The 16,901-nt window shown below is 40.0% G+C and overlaps 1 long non-coding RNA gene and 1 other non-coding gene across 2 annotated transcripts; both read left to right on the forward strand.

The window, feature by feature from the left end:
• The first annotated feature begins 3,723 nt into the window (after positions 1-3,723).
• Positions 3,724-4,654, forward strand: LOC131982066 (uncharacterized). Its single transcript, XR_009395349.1, has 3 exons — positions 3,724-3,769; positions 4,349-4,431; positions 4,519-4,654. It is a non-coding gene; the product is annotated as an uncharacterized LOC131982066 (long non-coding RNA).
• A 12,077-nt stretch (positions 4,655-16,731) lies between these two features.
• Positions 16,732-16,803, forward strand: trnap-cgg (transfer RNA proline (anticodon CGG)). Its single transcript has one exon. It is a non-coding gene; the product is annotated as a tRNA-Pro (tRNA).
• The last annotated feature ends 98 nt before the right edge of the window (positions 16,804-16,901 follow it).

Consider the following 16,901-nt stretch of genomic DNA (forward strand, 5'->3'; position numbering starts at 1 on the left):
AATCTTTTTATTGAACCCTTCAGCAGAGAGGATAAAAATTAATTTCTCCTTTGCTTTTACAAATTGTTTTCCTCTGGATTTCTGTCTTTAACCCAATTTTCTTAAGCCTCAAGAACAGGGATGGGCAACTTAAATGCTGGAGGGGGCCATTTTTTTTTACCACAGGGCCACATATAGGGCTTTGCACTTAACCAGATATGATGAAACTGCAATTTTAAATATGTTTACAGTGCAGTAACTTTACATATTTAATGCTTAAATGCATGTATAACAGTATAAATAGGAATACAAAAGGATAATAAGAAGATTACTTTTATTAATCCCACAATGGGGAAATTCAACCTCTGCATTTAACCCATCTTTTTTACACACAAGTGAATGCACCATGCAAGGAGCAGTGGGCAGTACATTACTGCGCCCGGGGAGCTGTGCAGGGGGTTAAGGTGCCTTGCTCAAGGACACTTCAGTCCTAGACCTGTCAGTACCAGGATTCGAACCGGCGACTCTCCAGTTACAAGCCCAATTTCTAACCATTTTGCTTCTCATACTTTTAAAAAAGGTTTTGTATTATTACAAAGCTAACTACTTTGCTAGTAGCTTGCTAAGCTAACTACTTAGCCAAGAAGTTAGCTAAGTAGTTAGCTTAGCAAGCTACTTAGCTAAAAAATGGATATGAGTCATTTTTGACCCATGTTGTGCATTAGAAGAGTAGTGACACAAAATGGGATTTTATTCAAAATACATAAAATTAGGATGTATGATGATCAAAAACAAACTAATTAATGAAAATCTGGAATACTGAATGATGAAAATAATTTATTGCAAAGATATAGAACATAAAAACTCTGTCGGGTCACTTTAGACCCATGTAGTGCATCAAAGGGTTAAAAGAAAGACACCCATGCACAGTGACAAACTGGTTTAGTGAAAACAAAATGTTCTTGTCAGGACATACAAAGCCCTTGTCAGTAAACAGGATGCTTTTTTTGTTTCCTGTTGTTGTTGTGTCTTTGTCCATGAATAAGTCCCCTAAAGGAGAAGTGCCACAACCACTATTTCACACAAATATATAATAAAAAAACAAATGAAGGGCAGCAGCACGTGTTGTAAAATGTTGCTAAATCAAAGTCAAGGGTAGTTTTGGGGTCATGGTCACCCAAAATAGCAAAAACAATGGTTCCAAACAGTTTCTTGGCAGCCTTAAAGGTAAAATAAATACATATCCTGTTCCACCAGGACACCTCTACCTGCTTATTCTGTGCTGTTTCACTGTCACACTGCTGCTGATCCCAGCTATCCATCATGTGAGGAGCGCTTCAAACAGCAGAGTGGCGGTGCAGCAGGCCTGCGGTGAAACGCTCGGATGTGTGAGTTCCTCCGAGGGATTTGTGAGAAAGCAAATTATGTATCTGACAGCTGATGTGATTTTAAATGCTTTGGAAAAAATCAAATCCTTCAAGGAATCAGCCTGAATAATGAACATCGTGCTGCGGTGTGACAACACAGAGAATGTGAAATTAAGCTAAAAGTGTTCGTGATGGTCTTTTCCCCCTCCTGATTCATGCCAAGATTCTACAGCTTATCTCTATTACAGTCCATATAACCCACCATATAACTTCAATTAGTCGGCCAGCCTTTTATTTTTTATTCTGACAATGAAGGTCATCCAATGCTTAACAAAAACAGCCATTTATTTCAGGAGACAGCTGGCTGCCTCGCATGGTCTATCTATGACAAGCAGATAACATAAAATTTGACTCGGTATTTTTTTGGAGCTCAAACATTTGCTGGAGCTGCCAAATTATGACATTTCCCTTGTGATTATAAGAGACATGCTGCTATTTGGTGGTCTGCATTAAATGGAAGTTTAATGGTACACCATTTCTTACGCCAATCAAATTGGAACACAAAAAAAAACAAACCGAAATTGGAGCAAGCTGGCTGGTTGTCAAAATAAGCTAGTGGACTGCTGGTTAAAGTTCAGACGAACTGGTGGGGAGACTTAGCCTGGCTAACACCAGACTATATCACAAATGAGATCTAGTCTGGAGACCACCTATTCATTTTTCCGTAGAGGAGGCGTGGTTTACGATCGTCCTGATCCGTTTATTGGGCGCTACAGATGTCTATCATAAGCGTCTGTATCAGTTATACCAGATGACGTATGTAGAGCGACAGAAATTGATGTTTACATAGCCAGACTAGCCCATTTCTACTTTGAGACTAAAATGCTAAATTCTGCTTCTGCAACGTTTTTCTGCAGCATGTTCTGACTCTTGCTGATCTGTAGTTTCAGCTCACAGTCTACCGGGTGAGTTGGTGTGTGTGTGTGTGTGTGTGTGTCTGTGAGAGAGTGTTGCTTGCTGCTTTGCTTCTCCAGTTCTCGCTTTCTGCAATATTATTTATTTTTACGTCTTATTCCCCCTCATGTCATTCAGCCACACACATCCACTGATTTTATGGTCAATAGACGAGCTGCTGGGGGTCTCTGGGGGCTCCGCTGTCCCCCAGCTCGTAGCCAGATCACCGTGGTTACAGCAGTGAGCTGTCGGAAGCAAGGCTAAAACATTCTTTTTGGTGGTGAAACAGGAGTGTAAAGTCAAACGTTGTTCTTCTTTTAAAATAAACTTTGGCTCTAAACTATCTAGAACACCGTCTACAGCTAGATCCAAAGAGAGCTTCGCGTCTGCTGCAGCCATGTTGGATCTATAAGAAAACTACAAAACTACAAGCTTCCATCTGTCGAGTAGAACGCATCATCGTCTTGCAGTCCCTCCCCGTTCTGTGATTGGATCCCTAAAACAGGCCTAAGAATTCGCTATAGACACCAGACACTGTTGCAGTTCGAAATGAAATCGAGCGTGCAAGGCAGTATAGTATGGGTATACCCAGGCTCGGGGAGACTAGTGGTGGACTGGTTCACTTCCTGTTAGCTTTATCACAATATGTATGCATTTTTTAAAATCTTCAGCAAAACGACATTTAAAACTTTCATCAGCCTAAAAATTAAAAGATTTTTAAAAGTTGTGTTCCAAGGATTTATGCAGCAGAACTCTACAAAAGTATAATCCACATACAAAACTAGATTTTAGACAAAAGTACCCTTGATTTCAAGGCAGTTCCTGCTTTTTTAATGAAAGGGATAATGGGGTGACCCTCCAGGGCAACAAATCAGTTATTCAATCAGACTTACGACTTTAAACAATCAAGTACATGCTTTGTTTTAGCTTTTATCAAGGACACCAATGGAATGTTTGGGAATTCATTTTCAGGCAGAGGTTAATTAAAAAAGCTTGTGAGGTCTTTGTGGAGAAAATGATTATTCTCGTCCGCCTTAACCACTTCAATTTTAGTGCCTTTGAGCAAGAAGCAATATCAGTCAATATCACTTTTAGTGCCACTATATCTAGAAAATGTTGACTTTACCTTCTTGTCAGACAGCCTGTTTAAATTTATGGAGAGGGGGCTGTACCTTTCTAAGCGCTCATTAAAGCCACCAAACTCCATTGACAAAAACAGTAATTTAATCTAGCAGAGCACGCGATTTCACTGCAAAAAACATTAAGTTTACCAAGTATTTTCTTCTTATATCTACCAATAGTATCTTAATTATCTTGTTTTGAGCATAATTTACCTGACCATAGCTGCATGTGCTTATTTTAAGAACATGTGTCTTTTTGTAACAAAAATGGGTCAACAACCCCACTTCACAGGGATTTCAGTCTTGTGTCTTTTTCATGCTTTTCAAGCTATTTAACTGTTGAATATGGTGAGTTTTTTCCTAAAACATTGGTTCCAATTGAGAGTTTTATTTGCATGTAGTTTAAATGCTATTACACAAGAAATGCCAAGAAATGCTATTATCCAAAAGCATTTTCTACCCACTAGTATCTACCCACAGATACTGAAATGAGGAAAAAAACTGCTAGTTTCAAGTATTACTGGCTTATTTTAATGTTACTACAGTTGGACTTTTCAAGCCACAATTGCTCGAAATAAGTATTTTTGGATTTATTTCAACACATCATTGTTTTTCCAGTGCCGAGATATTTCTACTTACTTTTTTCTTACAAAGAAACATTTACTTTCTTCCCTGGCAGATAATTTTACTTGTTTCAAGCATGTATTTGCTTAATTCTAGTTATTTATTTCTCATTTTTTGTCAGTTGGTTTTTGCATTGTTCGTGGTCTATTGCTGCCTCAGTTGTGTAGTTTGTGTTATTGTGTTACTTTTCGTTGATTTGAATTCACCAAGTCTACCTTTTTTGTTTTTTGATTATCTTTGTCTCTAATTGTTGTGTTGAGATATTGCATTATAAATTTACATAAATCACAATTCCCTCTTCAGGGTAAAAGGTGCGTGATATCGCCCAGGCAGTTTCAAGAATTTCAGAGGGAAGACCTGTTTTGTATTTTTTACTTGTGCAGGAGGTGAGGAAAATGTTAACTCACTGTTGAGAAGTACACCACTATGAGTCATGACAAATAATATTGACTATGTAAAAACATGTATTTCAGCACGGCTAAGCTCTGAGAGATCCAAGGACAAAAGGCCAGAGTCAAGGAAAAGTGGAAGATAATGAGGTCCCAGCCTACTTCACACATGTTGTCTGGGGCCGCTTCTCTGGCAATGCATGTTGTTGTACAAGCAACCAAAAAGACTGGATAGATCGATGGAGAGGACGACCATGAGATTATTGTTTGTTGGTCCCACTCATGGATATGCAATGCTCCTGGACCTCAAGGTTGGTTTGATGCTGCGTTCGATTGCACTCGGAACTCGGAAAGATCTGAGTTGTAAATTCCGACTTCCGAGGAAAATGCGTTTCATTGCTCAACCTTGGAAAACATGGCCGGCCACAGCAAATTTATGTTTGTTTGGATGTCTTTCGAGCATTTTAAAATTATTCTAGGGAAGTACATCAGCTACCTAATATGGGAAAAACTATAATATTTTTGACACTTTTACTGTGCTTTTTTGTCCCCACTATGCTCACACAAACTCTTTAATTAACAGAGTGGGAGTGCAAATACCACTACAAAGTAATCCTACACTTTTAGTAACACAAATGCTGAATTAAATGACACATAACAGACTAAATGTTGAAGATAAAGTGATTGTGAGTGTTTACCTCTCACGGTGTGTGGCGCCATTTTGCTTTGACGTTTTCCACGTATTTCCGACCCACTCCGGCTGCTTGGATCCTACCCTAATTCCCGAGTCGGAATCCCGAGTTCAAGGGCCGTTCTATTGCACTTCTCCAACTCTGAGGTCGGATCTTCCCGAGTTCAGAGTGCAATCGAACGCAGCATGAGCGTCAGTGGGCCTCAGTCTGGCACTTTTGACATGCAACAATTTATACGTAGATTTTACTGGGCAAACAGATACCAGGTGGATTTAATGTTGAGAAGAATGTTATGGCATTTGTAGATAAGAGAATAATTAATGAGCTATAGCAAGTTTTCTCTTTAATAATAATAATGGGCAAAATGATCTGAAATTGTCAAATAGAGGAAGACTGATGTGCCTGTCGTGTGGTTGGGGCATCCCAAGGAGCTCTACCTTGCATATGTGTAATTAAAGTGCCTGAACAAACACAAAGGGTATGACGTCTTTGGATGAAAATTGGCTGAAATTGCCTCAGCCCACAGAGTCAGGAGATTAACCTAGTTTTCTCTAAAACAAAAGAACGAGGGAGGGACTGAAGCATGAAAGAAAAGATGGATGGCTGGAAAGACGAGACGGATGGAAGTTTTGAGGGGCAGATTTTAGGGTTCTTTACCTCATTTACCTACATTTTTTTGTTTCCAATAGTCATTATGTTGGCTAATATTGTGGTTTTGTGACTTTAGTATTCTGCAGATTAGCCTATTTGTCTTTGGAAAAAAGAAAACAGTGGAATAGCAGGAAGAAGAGTTTGTAGAGAAAAATGTGACAGACACATAATACGTTTTCAATTTTAACATGTCCTCACATAACATCACATGCATGACTTGGTAATACATTATTTCCTGGAAATGTAATATTGCTCAGAGGTAAAAGATGATCCAACAGGTTGAAATCCACACTGGCATCCTTTGATGAAGACATTGTGTTCCAGAGTCCCACAGTAAACAGCCTGGACCAAAGGTTACACAACATGGTTTTATGTCCCCCAAGGTAGAATGATCACCTGTGATTCTGTTTGACATGGCATAAACTGTAAAAGGCAGTGTGACTGTAATGTGCCTTGAAGTTGTGGTATGACCGTGGATATGTACCCTGTACCGAGATCTACTTTGAACAAGGAATGTTAATACAGAGGCTCTGGCCCAGTACAATCCCGGGTAGTGATATCCAAATGAAGCCTCATAAACCATTTTCTTAATTTTCTGAGCCCACTAGATGGAGGTCTTTGTTCAACAAAGGGCTGACAACACACTCATTACCATTGCTTTAGCCTTTTTTTTAACCAAGAACTCCATCTAGTGGGGTCAGAAAATAAAGAAAATGGTTCATGAGGCTTCATTGGCACATCACTAGCTCTGAGGCTGGGATCGTAAGAGATGCAGACCCAGGAATGAGGCCCTTTGGGACAGCAGGAACATATATTTGCAAGGACTGGCAATTCAGCATACTTTCAGCCCTTTGATGAACGGAGAGTGCCACCTAGTGGGCTCAGAATATAAAGAAAACAGTAGTTATGGCATGAGTTTTGGCCAATTTTCTTGAAACCAAGGTGGTCATATAGTGGGGTCAACGAATACATTTCACATTTTTCATGAAGCTTCATTTGGACATCACTAGAAAATGTTTCATGAAGCCTCACTGAGCTTTATTTGGCTGTGAAGACATTTTGAAAACTAGAACATGCCTTAGATAGTTGAAAATGTATTGTTAAATGTTTTAAGATAGTTGAAATACTGACATCATTGTTAAAGTCAGTGACAAAATACAAAGAACAAAATAAGTTAAGCACTATATGTGTGTGTTGAATTTCTGAAATAGAGTGGTGGCAGTCCACATGTATTTACTGAAAGATGCTGTCAATTAAAGTGTCAGCTCATGAGTTAGCCCTGAAAGAGGTGCAAGAAAATTGTGTGTGAACAGTAGAAGTTGTGGGAGTTAGAAATAATGAATAACATCTTTGTTCTTGTTGTTTTTGTTGTTCAAAAATTCAAGGTGGAATCTATGGTTCTAATTCACGTTTTGCCAAATACAGCAAATATCTCCTCACAGTCAACAAGCTGTCTGTTCTGTGTGTTTGTGAAAAAAATCTGCTTTTCCATACACAGTCAGACTCGGACTAAGCTTAAAAAAACAATATTCCATAGATGCTTGTGCACAGGACAGGGGAAAGGCCACGGATGAGAAAATAAAGGAAAAGAAAGAAAAAGAAGAAGGCAGTGTGAGTGAAAGGGATGGTAAATCAGGCACATGTCAACAATCTTAAGGAGCATTGATGGGTGTATTTGTTGATATCTGAACTCAACCGTCAAACAATCTTTCTCCAGAATAGTAGACTTCACATTTAAGACCTGAAAGAATTTATAGTATCAGTCAGAGTGTAAGCATTGGGATGAGTTGAATTGAAGAGAATGAAATGAATGCAGTTTAAATGTCAGTAAATGTCTAACCACTGAACACAGCTGAATCCCTGCTAAAGGCGAACACACTGATAAAAGTGTAGCGCTAAAAGGAGGTGGTGTTGGAGGTGACTTTCACACTGAAACACTTCAAACTGAACTAACACTGAACCCACAGTTTATAGGTATTAATATGCAAACGTCAGTGTGTCTGATGATATCACATTTCTGCTTAAAGCTCAAACTAAACACAAAAGCAGACAGGCCTGTTTGCAAATGTGCCGCCTCCTCACCCAACTAATATATTCATTTTAGTACACGCATGCAAATTATAGTTTGTAATCATTTTGATATAAAGGGAAGAATCACCACCTAAAAAAGATAATGCACCGTGCCAAGTAATTGGCCATAAAAATCTTATTGGCTGTAACAATAACAAGCTTTATTATCACCAATTTATACATCCATTTAACAATAGCTTGCCATTCCTGTAACAAGAAAAAGCCATAAAAAAAGCTGAATTATTATACACAAGCCACCTTATGTTCATTATATACAGTATATAGTAGAAGTGGAAGATGGGGAGCAACATGGAGACACAAATATGGAGCCACGGGGCATGCGGCAGCCATTGTCAGCTCCTTATTAAGTTCATGTGGTTTTAGATAATTGCTTTTTATGTCAGGAGGTATGTGTTCCAATTCACCTGAGGCGAAGAGCTCGGAGGGGTTTTAATTAAAATGCGAAAATAAAGCGGAATTACCTGCAGATTTCCATGTCATTTACATAGGTGGGAGAGTGCTTATGGATTTGACTTCCAGATGTACTTGGATTGTGTTATGCATGTAATTGATTGATTGAGTGTGATGCTTTAGTTTAGACCTTGGGAAAATCAGTCAATGCGATTGGCAGGAATGCAATTTATGATATTGGTAAGGAGATGAAAAATTGCTTTTAAAATCAACATGGCTGGTGTTAGAGATTAATAAAATTAGCAATGGTCTGCATTATGACCTTTAGTAAAATGTTGCTTAGAGGTGTATCTGGCGGGGCATGGAATATACATGTTATGTGCCAGGCGCAACACACAGAAATAAGGAGCATCAACAGAATGGATACACTGGTAACGCTTTGCACATCGCCACATTATTTGAGGGCAAGCAGATAAAAACTAAAGCACTCTTTGTGCTCCAATTCAAGGCCACAGGCCCAGATGGAGATAGGCACTGACCAGGTGGAGATAGGCACTGACCAACACTAGACAAGATACAAAAGTGTGCTGTTAGCTTTTTCTTTCCACAGGGCGGAGCCCAGAAGCTGAAGCACCAAGAGGCTAGGACTAGCCTGCATGCTAACGTAATGGGCGGACTGAGTCTAAACCATGGTGCTGCCCCAACAGTTTTGACCAATCAGATAGTCGCACATTCACAAAAGTAAGTTAGGCATCCTTTTCTGGGAGGTGGTTACAGCTAACTGCTTAGCAGCCTGTGATTTCTGAACAGAGAAGGTCCATGTACATGCTCACTCTTTCATTATTGTCTTAAATAAATTGTCAAAAGGATTTTCCTCTCCTCTCATCTGTTCTGCAAAAAAAAAACGAACTCTAACACTGGTTACATTCAATGTTTAGAGGGGTTATTTTACTGTATGACATCCTTTTTAAAGGATAAGTCCAAGGTGTCTTTATTTAAATATGCTGTTCCTGCAACAACTGCATTTAGCTTGTGATATTGTGTACAATACTGGCCCATTAACATTGAATCAACATTTACATCCAGTCATATAAAACTAGTTCCAGGCCTGTAAATGAAGAAATACCCCTCCCCCCTCTGATTCAGTGACCATGGCTATCCTCAAAGGTGCTGCTTCAGATCCACTTTGTTAGTTTAATCATTATAAATCTAAATCCTAGGCTGTGGTAAAGTGAGATAAGATGTCAGTCTGTACATGCTGCACATGATGCCTCTGCCTTCATATATTATCAGCATCCTGCAGAAACTGAAACCCATCCCCAATGTTGACATTTCTGACCAGGTGACAACTGGTCTTGTAAATTCTAAATTTGATTATTTTCCATTGATTTCTTGGATTTCTGGATATAAAGTATTTCTGCATATTTCTATTAAATTGCCTACGTCACATTTTATATAATTTGAGTAAGTACATCTTTTCCTTACAAATGTTTGACCAAGCAGCAACCTATGGGCCTGAAAAGTGACCAACAGGGGGAGACTCCACTGGTTGTAAATACAAGTCAGATTGCCTACTTCTCACTTGATTTATTACAGACAGTGAACATCTTTTCATTTACTTTATGGTCTCAAGTCTTTTTCAATATAACTTGATGTTCATTTTGTAAATGATGGTCCTGTTTAGAGTAAAATAGATGATGAAGCAGGGTATGGTTTAGGGTGGGGCTACCTCGTGATTGACAGGTTGCAGACATGTTGGTGTTCTCAGTTCATCAAAGTTACATTTTGGTTGCTTAAAAAAATGTCTTCTTTAGTGTTCAGTTTGACCAGGCGACATGTACACCCCTTTTTCGACCAATGCAAACCTAGCACTTTTGCTCTGCTGGTGCTGGTTTGAAGTTGGTTCAACTTGCAAACCATCTGAGAAGCTGACGAGAGCCACGTTATTATGTCACTGTGTACATCTGGAAACGCCTCGCTCTCTCAGTAGGTATAATAACAACAACGGCAGACTACATCGTCTCTTTCAAACTGTTGCTCCTGGCTTTGCGAGCCTACATTGGCATCCAAACACAACTGGTACAACACATTTGTTCTGCTAATTCGAGCCTGCCACATTGCAGTTAAACAAATAAAATGAATGGTACACGTTTGAGTTGGTCTTTGTCACCATAATCCCACCCCCAGTCCCTGACTTAAGTGGTTTGTGCCGATCTGGAACCAGTTTTTCTGGCCGAGAGCCAGTTCTTTGCAAGTCGAAAAAAAGAGAGGAACTGGTTCAAGATTAGGCACTGGCTCCGAACCGACCCTGAAACGATTTTGGTCGAAAAGGGGTATTACAGAAGTCAGCTGTTCATTGTAAATAATGATAGCTCCTTGCTAACCAAGCAGGCTTGTACATTCTTGTCATTCTGGCTCCCAGTCTGTCCTGTACATGCACTGGTTGCAAAAAAAATAAAATAAAACCAATATGGAGATGGTCAACATGCTGAATTTGTGGCTTCAAAATGGTAGTCTGCAAATGAATTGGTGGTGACTACTTACATTATTTTCACAGTCTATGATTTTTAACCAAACCATGATCTATTCCTAAACATAACCAAGTAGCTTGGTTGCCTAAACCTAACCAAACTGTGAGTCTAAAACTGTGACTGTTACATTTAGGTATAAGGACGTTGTATTCTTTTGCCACCAGTAGGGGCGCTAATTTAGGAAATGCTCCTGTGGACTGTATGAGAGCATTGGATTAAAATCTGTATGCTGTTGAATGTTTGAGAGAACTTTAGAGAGTTAAAATCCTGCCTAATTTCACATCTCTGTACAGCCAGCCAATCACTGTCAGACTGTATTAGAAAGTTACAAAGTTAGACAATCTAAAAGTCAGACAATCCGACAAAGTACTTAGTTATGTGCATACTTAGGACCTTTTGACACAAAATGTGATTAATTGGCTCTTCATCTGTGTTTTGGTTTAGGCACTAGAATGATAAAAGCTTAGCTTTTAAAGTTATTTTCTCCTGCGCTCAAAGCTATTTTATGTCGGCTGACATGAGTTTTTGTCCATGCTTTCTGTTTAATAATAGAAAAGGACAAGGTCCCAAATTTAATTTAAATTCTTTTTGGAGTGTACAAGGACTCAATCTGTGTTGAAAAGTGAACAGAACACACAAATTACCTGGCCTTTTTATTATTCAGAGAGAAGAGGCTATTAGTGCTTTGACACTGAAGGAAAACAGTATTTTTTTATCTGTTTTAATAGGATGAGATGCAGTCACTGCCTGTAGCTCATTCTCTCCGAGCCAGTTCATAAAAGCATTCGAAAGGCGACCACAGAAGTCTTCCTTTTGGCAAAGAATAAGAAAAATAACATTCAATTTAAAGTTTTGACCGAATTCAACAAGTTTACCAGAAAATCTTCTGTCAAGGTCCGACATCGGAAAACATTTAATGTTGAATGGCTGCTGATACAATGGCTAGAGCCAACAATGAAAGACCTTTTAGTCAACACAGTTAATTAAATGGGGAGGTTATGTAGATATCCTTCCTGAAAGTAGTTCAGACAAAGCTGCGTTGGTGCAGGGCTGTAGCTTTCATTAAGGACGCCGTGGTCATGTCGTTATTGGAATTTGGGGTTTAAGATAACATGGAGGGGCTACGTTCCACACTTAGACACACACTACATGTTTGGTTTTATATATAGCTGTTTAAAATTTTAGACTAATTGTATTTGGCTGTTTGTGGCAAAAAGTGACAAATTGAGCTTTTATGTTTGCTAATTCATAGTGATGTGCCAATGGAGCCTCATGAACCATTTTCATTATTTTCTGACCCCACTAGATGGCGCTCTTGGTTTTTAAAAATAAGCTCCAGCAATGGTATTGAGTGTGTTTTCAGTAGTGATGTACCAATGAAGCCTCATGAACCATTTGCTTTATTTTCTTAGCCCACTAGATGGCACTCTTGGTTCTTTGAACAAGGCTCCAGCAATGGTATTGAGTGTTTTTCAGCCCTTTGTTGAACAGAGAGCTCCATCTAGTGGGGTCAACAAATAAAGACAATGGTTCATGAGGCTTCATTGGTACATCACTACTTTAAGTACATTTTGATGCTGATACTTTTGTACTTTTACTTAAGGAAGTTTGAATGCAGGACTTTTACTTGTAGTGGAGTAATTTCACAGTGTTGTATTAGTACCTTTACTGGAGTAAGAAATCTGAATACTTTTGTTATAATTAGTGATGTGCCAATGAAGCCTGATGAACTATTTGCTTTATTCTCTTAGCCCACTAGATGGCGCCCTTGGTTTATTAAAAAAAGGCTCTAGCAATTGTAATCAAGTGTGATTTCAGCCCTTTGTTGATCAGAGAGCTCCATCTAGTGGAGTCAGAAAATTAAGAAAATGGTTCATGAGGCTTCATTGGGACACCACTAGTTATAATATATTGATGATGGACGCTGGTTCGAGGGGCCCCCTGTGAGTTTTTGCCTTGGGCCCTTGCAAACTCAAGAAATGCCACTGAAAATGCTGCATGGTTACAGAAGCACATTTATCATATACAGATACCATAGTGGATTACATTGAGAATGATGCTGCATGCAGAGAAGCTGATTTGTGCAGTAGTTTGCTGCTGCACTGGAACATTTTGCCGTTCCACCGGTTGGCTGAGATGCAGCCGCTCCCTGCAGCTCATTGTGTTTGTCTTAGTCGCTTTACGAGCGCATTCGTTAGAGGGGTAAATTGATTTTTGCAGGGAGTGTTTTTTCTGTAGGTAATTATGGAAATGGTGGCGTTTCCTGCACATCTGCTCAACCAGTCTGTTCTCTTTGGGTCCTGACAAATGACTCTACAGGAAATGCTGAAATAACTGCAGGGAAGCGCGAATGCATACGGAAATGTGAACGCACACTACATTGGTTTGTGCATACAAACACACACACTGTGCAAATGTTACTTCTATGACTTTTCTCATTGTGTACGTAATGAATGCTGTAATCAATGACAGTTTAAATCCGCCCACACACCCACATAAATGGAGAACACACTTATTTTAATACCCTCTCCAGGTGAAAGGTGAAAATGATTGTCGGCACAGATGAAAACATAATGAAGAACGCACACATACTCACAGGGTTTATCAGTGTAATAAAGTCTACAGCGATCTCTCTCTTCCGCTCTCTCTCTCTCTCATACACACACAAAAATGCACACGTGCACACACACACATCTGCACAAACACACAAGCACTCATGCAAACACGTGGAAATAATGAGCGAGACAGAATCACCGCCGCTAATCTAAAACCCAGTGGCTCGAATTTTTGAGGATATAATGAGTTTTAGACTGAAGAGCCCTTTTAATCACATACAAACACACACACACTGACACACACATACACGAGGACACAAAAGCACACTTCCTATGCAGCATTTCTTGGAGCAGAAGCCCTGATGTTACTGACAATGCAGCATATTTCTAAGGCTGATGTCACCTCTGCCTACATAGGGGAGCACATACACACAGCATGTATTGAAGGCCTGCAATTAAAGGCCTTCATTTGTATTCTATATTATTATTTATTGATGAATGAATTGAGTTTCTACTCAATAAAATGTTGGGCGAAAAGCGCCCAAGGTGATAATTTCTCATTTTGTTCAAGAGAAAAGCAGCAACACTGGAATATCTTAAGTACATGCAAAGCTTAATCAAGGTTCCCTTAAAATATATTAATTAAAGACCAACAATAATTAAATAGCAGGGGTTTTTTTTATTTCAGCACTTTCTTTCTTTCTTTCAGTTAACCAAAAGAAACATTTATATTTTACATGCTTTATTTTTTTAAAGGCTGTGCCTGGATCTTTTCACATGTGCAATAAGAAAATTTCATTTTTTATCTCTTGTTGCATAAAGTAGTAACATCACAGTTCCATCATTGGCTAAATGGATCACAGCCAGACAGCAGCCTGAGGTTTAACACAAGAGCCACACACTTTCCTGCCCAATTTCTCATCTACAAACAAGAGCATATGTTGTGTTACATCTTGGCTTGCAGAACAAGCGACCATGTAAACATCCACCGGGGCACAAGCCACTTCTAACACGAGTTGTCTCGGCTTGTCAGCTGCACGCTGGATAGCTGTAAACCTTACTGAAAATGACAACATTGGTCAGAGATGTTAAATGATGTGGTCCTTATTCTCCCTCTTCTAACAAACACTGTCTGTCCTTACACTGGTATTTGAAGAGGTTGCCATTTTTGAAAAGCAAAATGCATCAAAAGTGCCCTCTTGAGTGCTCCTGTTGTAGATAAAAGTAGCAGATAAACTGCTCTCTACAGTGGCCAAATGTGTAAGAAAACATGATAAATGCCCTCTAGGGTTCCCTTCCGGTGTAGCATACGTATGTGATGTAGGGACATTTATTTGCCCTAACAGAAAACATGCTGGATCTTCTTGTGGCAAACATTTAATGCAGTGCTCTGAAGGTGTCTCTTGAATGGAGAAAACATGATGCAGTGCCCTCTTGGGTGTTCTTTCAGTGAAGAAATTATTTGGGCCCCCCTCCATGTTTTCTCATTCTGTTGAATGGAGAAAACATGATGCAGGGCCTTCTAGGGTGCCCTTCGAGAGGAAGAAACATGATGCAATGTCTTTTTGGCTGCCCGTCCAGTGGGAAGTGGGAAGAGTACAAAAGGATAGAACTGAAAGTTGACCACAGAACTACTGCCAAAGTCATGTGTTGTGACAAAATTTGAGCCAGGTTCTGGATTTCCGCGAGTTAACGATGTGTTTTGATTTCAAAGCCAAGATTGCATGAGTCACAAATCAAACAATGTAAATTCTTGAATACGTACTAATCTACGATGGACTCCGTCGTGCGGGCTTCATATGAGATAAAAGTACCTCGAATTGTTCGTCTAGGGGTATCATTCTCGCTTAGGGTGCCAGATGTCCCGGGTCCAAATCCTTGACGAGCCCAATACTTGTCCTGTGCTCTCTGGGTAGGAGAACAAACAGGGTAGAACTTTATGATTCTCGCTTCGGGTGCAAGAGGTCCCGGGTTCAAATCCAGGACGAGCCCAAGGCTTGTCCTGTGCTCTCTCTGAAAGAAAACGAAAGGATAGAACTGAAAGTTGGCCAGTTGTGACACAAAGTGAGCCATGTTCTAGATTTCGGCAAGTCAATGCTGTGTTTTGATTTCAAAGCCAAGATTGCATGAGTCACAAGCCAAACAATGTAAATTCTTGAGTACGTACTAATCTACGATGGACTCCGTTGTGCGGGCTCCCTATGAGATAAAAGTACCTTGGATTGTTCGTCTAGGGGTATCATTCAGGGTGCGAGAGGTCCCGGGTTCAAATCCCGGACGAGCCCAAAGCTTGTCCTGTGCTCTCTCTGAAAGAGAACGAAAGGATAGAACTGAAAGTTGGCCAGTTGTGACACAAAGTGAGCCATGTTCTAGATTTCGGCAAGTCAACGCTGTGTTTTGATTTCAAAGCCAAGATTGCACGAGTCACAAGCCAAACAATGTAAATTCTTGAGTACGTACTAATCTACGATGGACTCCGTCGTGCGGGCTCCCTATGAGATAAAAGTACCTTGGATTGTTCGACTAGGGGTATCATTCAGGTCCCAGGTTCAAATCCCGGACGAGCCCAAAGCTTGTCCTGTGCTCTCTGTGTAAGAGAACAGAAGGATAGAACTGAAAGTTGGCCACAGAAGTACTGCCGAAGTCATGTGTTGTCACAAAAAGTGAGCCATGTTCTAGATTTCAGCAAGTCAACGCTGTGTTTTGATTTCAAAGCCAAGATTGCATGAGTCACAAACCAAACAATGTAAATTCTTTTGTTCTGATGTACGATGGACCGCGTCGCGCGGCCTTCCGATAACATTAAAGTAGCTCGGCTCGTTGGTCTAGGGGTATGATTCTCGCTTAGGGTGCGAGAGGTCCCGGGTTGAAATCCCGAACGAGCCCAAAACTTGTCCTATGCTTGCTCTTAAAGAGAACGAAAGGACAGAACTGAAAGTTGGACACAGAAGTACTGCAAAAGTCATGTGTTGTGACAAAAAGTGAGCCATGTTCTAGATTTTGGCAAGTAAACGCTGTGTTTTGATTTCAAAGCCAAGATTGCATGAGTCACAACTCAAACAATGTAAATTCTTGAGTACGTACTAATCTACGATGGACTCCGTCGTGCGGGCTTCATATGAGATAAAAGTACCTCGGATTGTTCGTCTAGGGCTATCATAAAAAAAAGAGTCCAAACCCTGTTTGCATGTCAACGTTGTGGTTTTGTTCTGATGTACTTTAACTTTAACTTTAAGTTCTCGAAGATCACCAATCATGTACTGCCAAAGTCATGTGTATAGGCAAAGATTGGGCCAACTTTGAGGATTTTGCATGTCAACGTTGTGGTTTTGTTCTGATGTACGATGGACCGCGTCGCGCGGCCTTCTGATAATGTCAAAGTAGCTAGGCTCGTTGGTCTAGGGGTATGATTCCCGCTTCGGGTGCGAGAGGTCCCGGGTTCAAATCCCGGACGAGCCCAAAACTTGTCCTATGCTTGCTCTTAAAGAGAACGAAAGGATAGAACTGAAAGTTGGACACAGAAGTACTACCAAAGTCATGTGTTGTGACAAAAAGTG

The sequence above is a fragment of the Centropristis striata genome, chromosome 12 (genome assembly GCF_030273125.1).
Source record: "Centropristis striata isolate RG_2023a ecotype Rhode Island chromosome 12, C.striata_1.0, whole genome shotgun sequence".
Taxonomy (NCBI): domain Eukaryota; kingdom Metazoa; phylum Chordata; class Actinopteri; order Perciformes; family Serranidae; genus Centropristis; species Centropristis striata.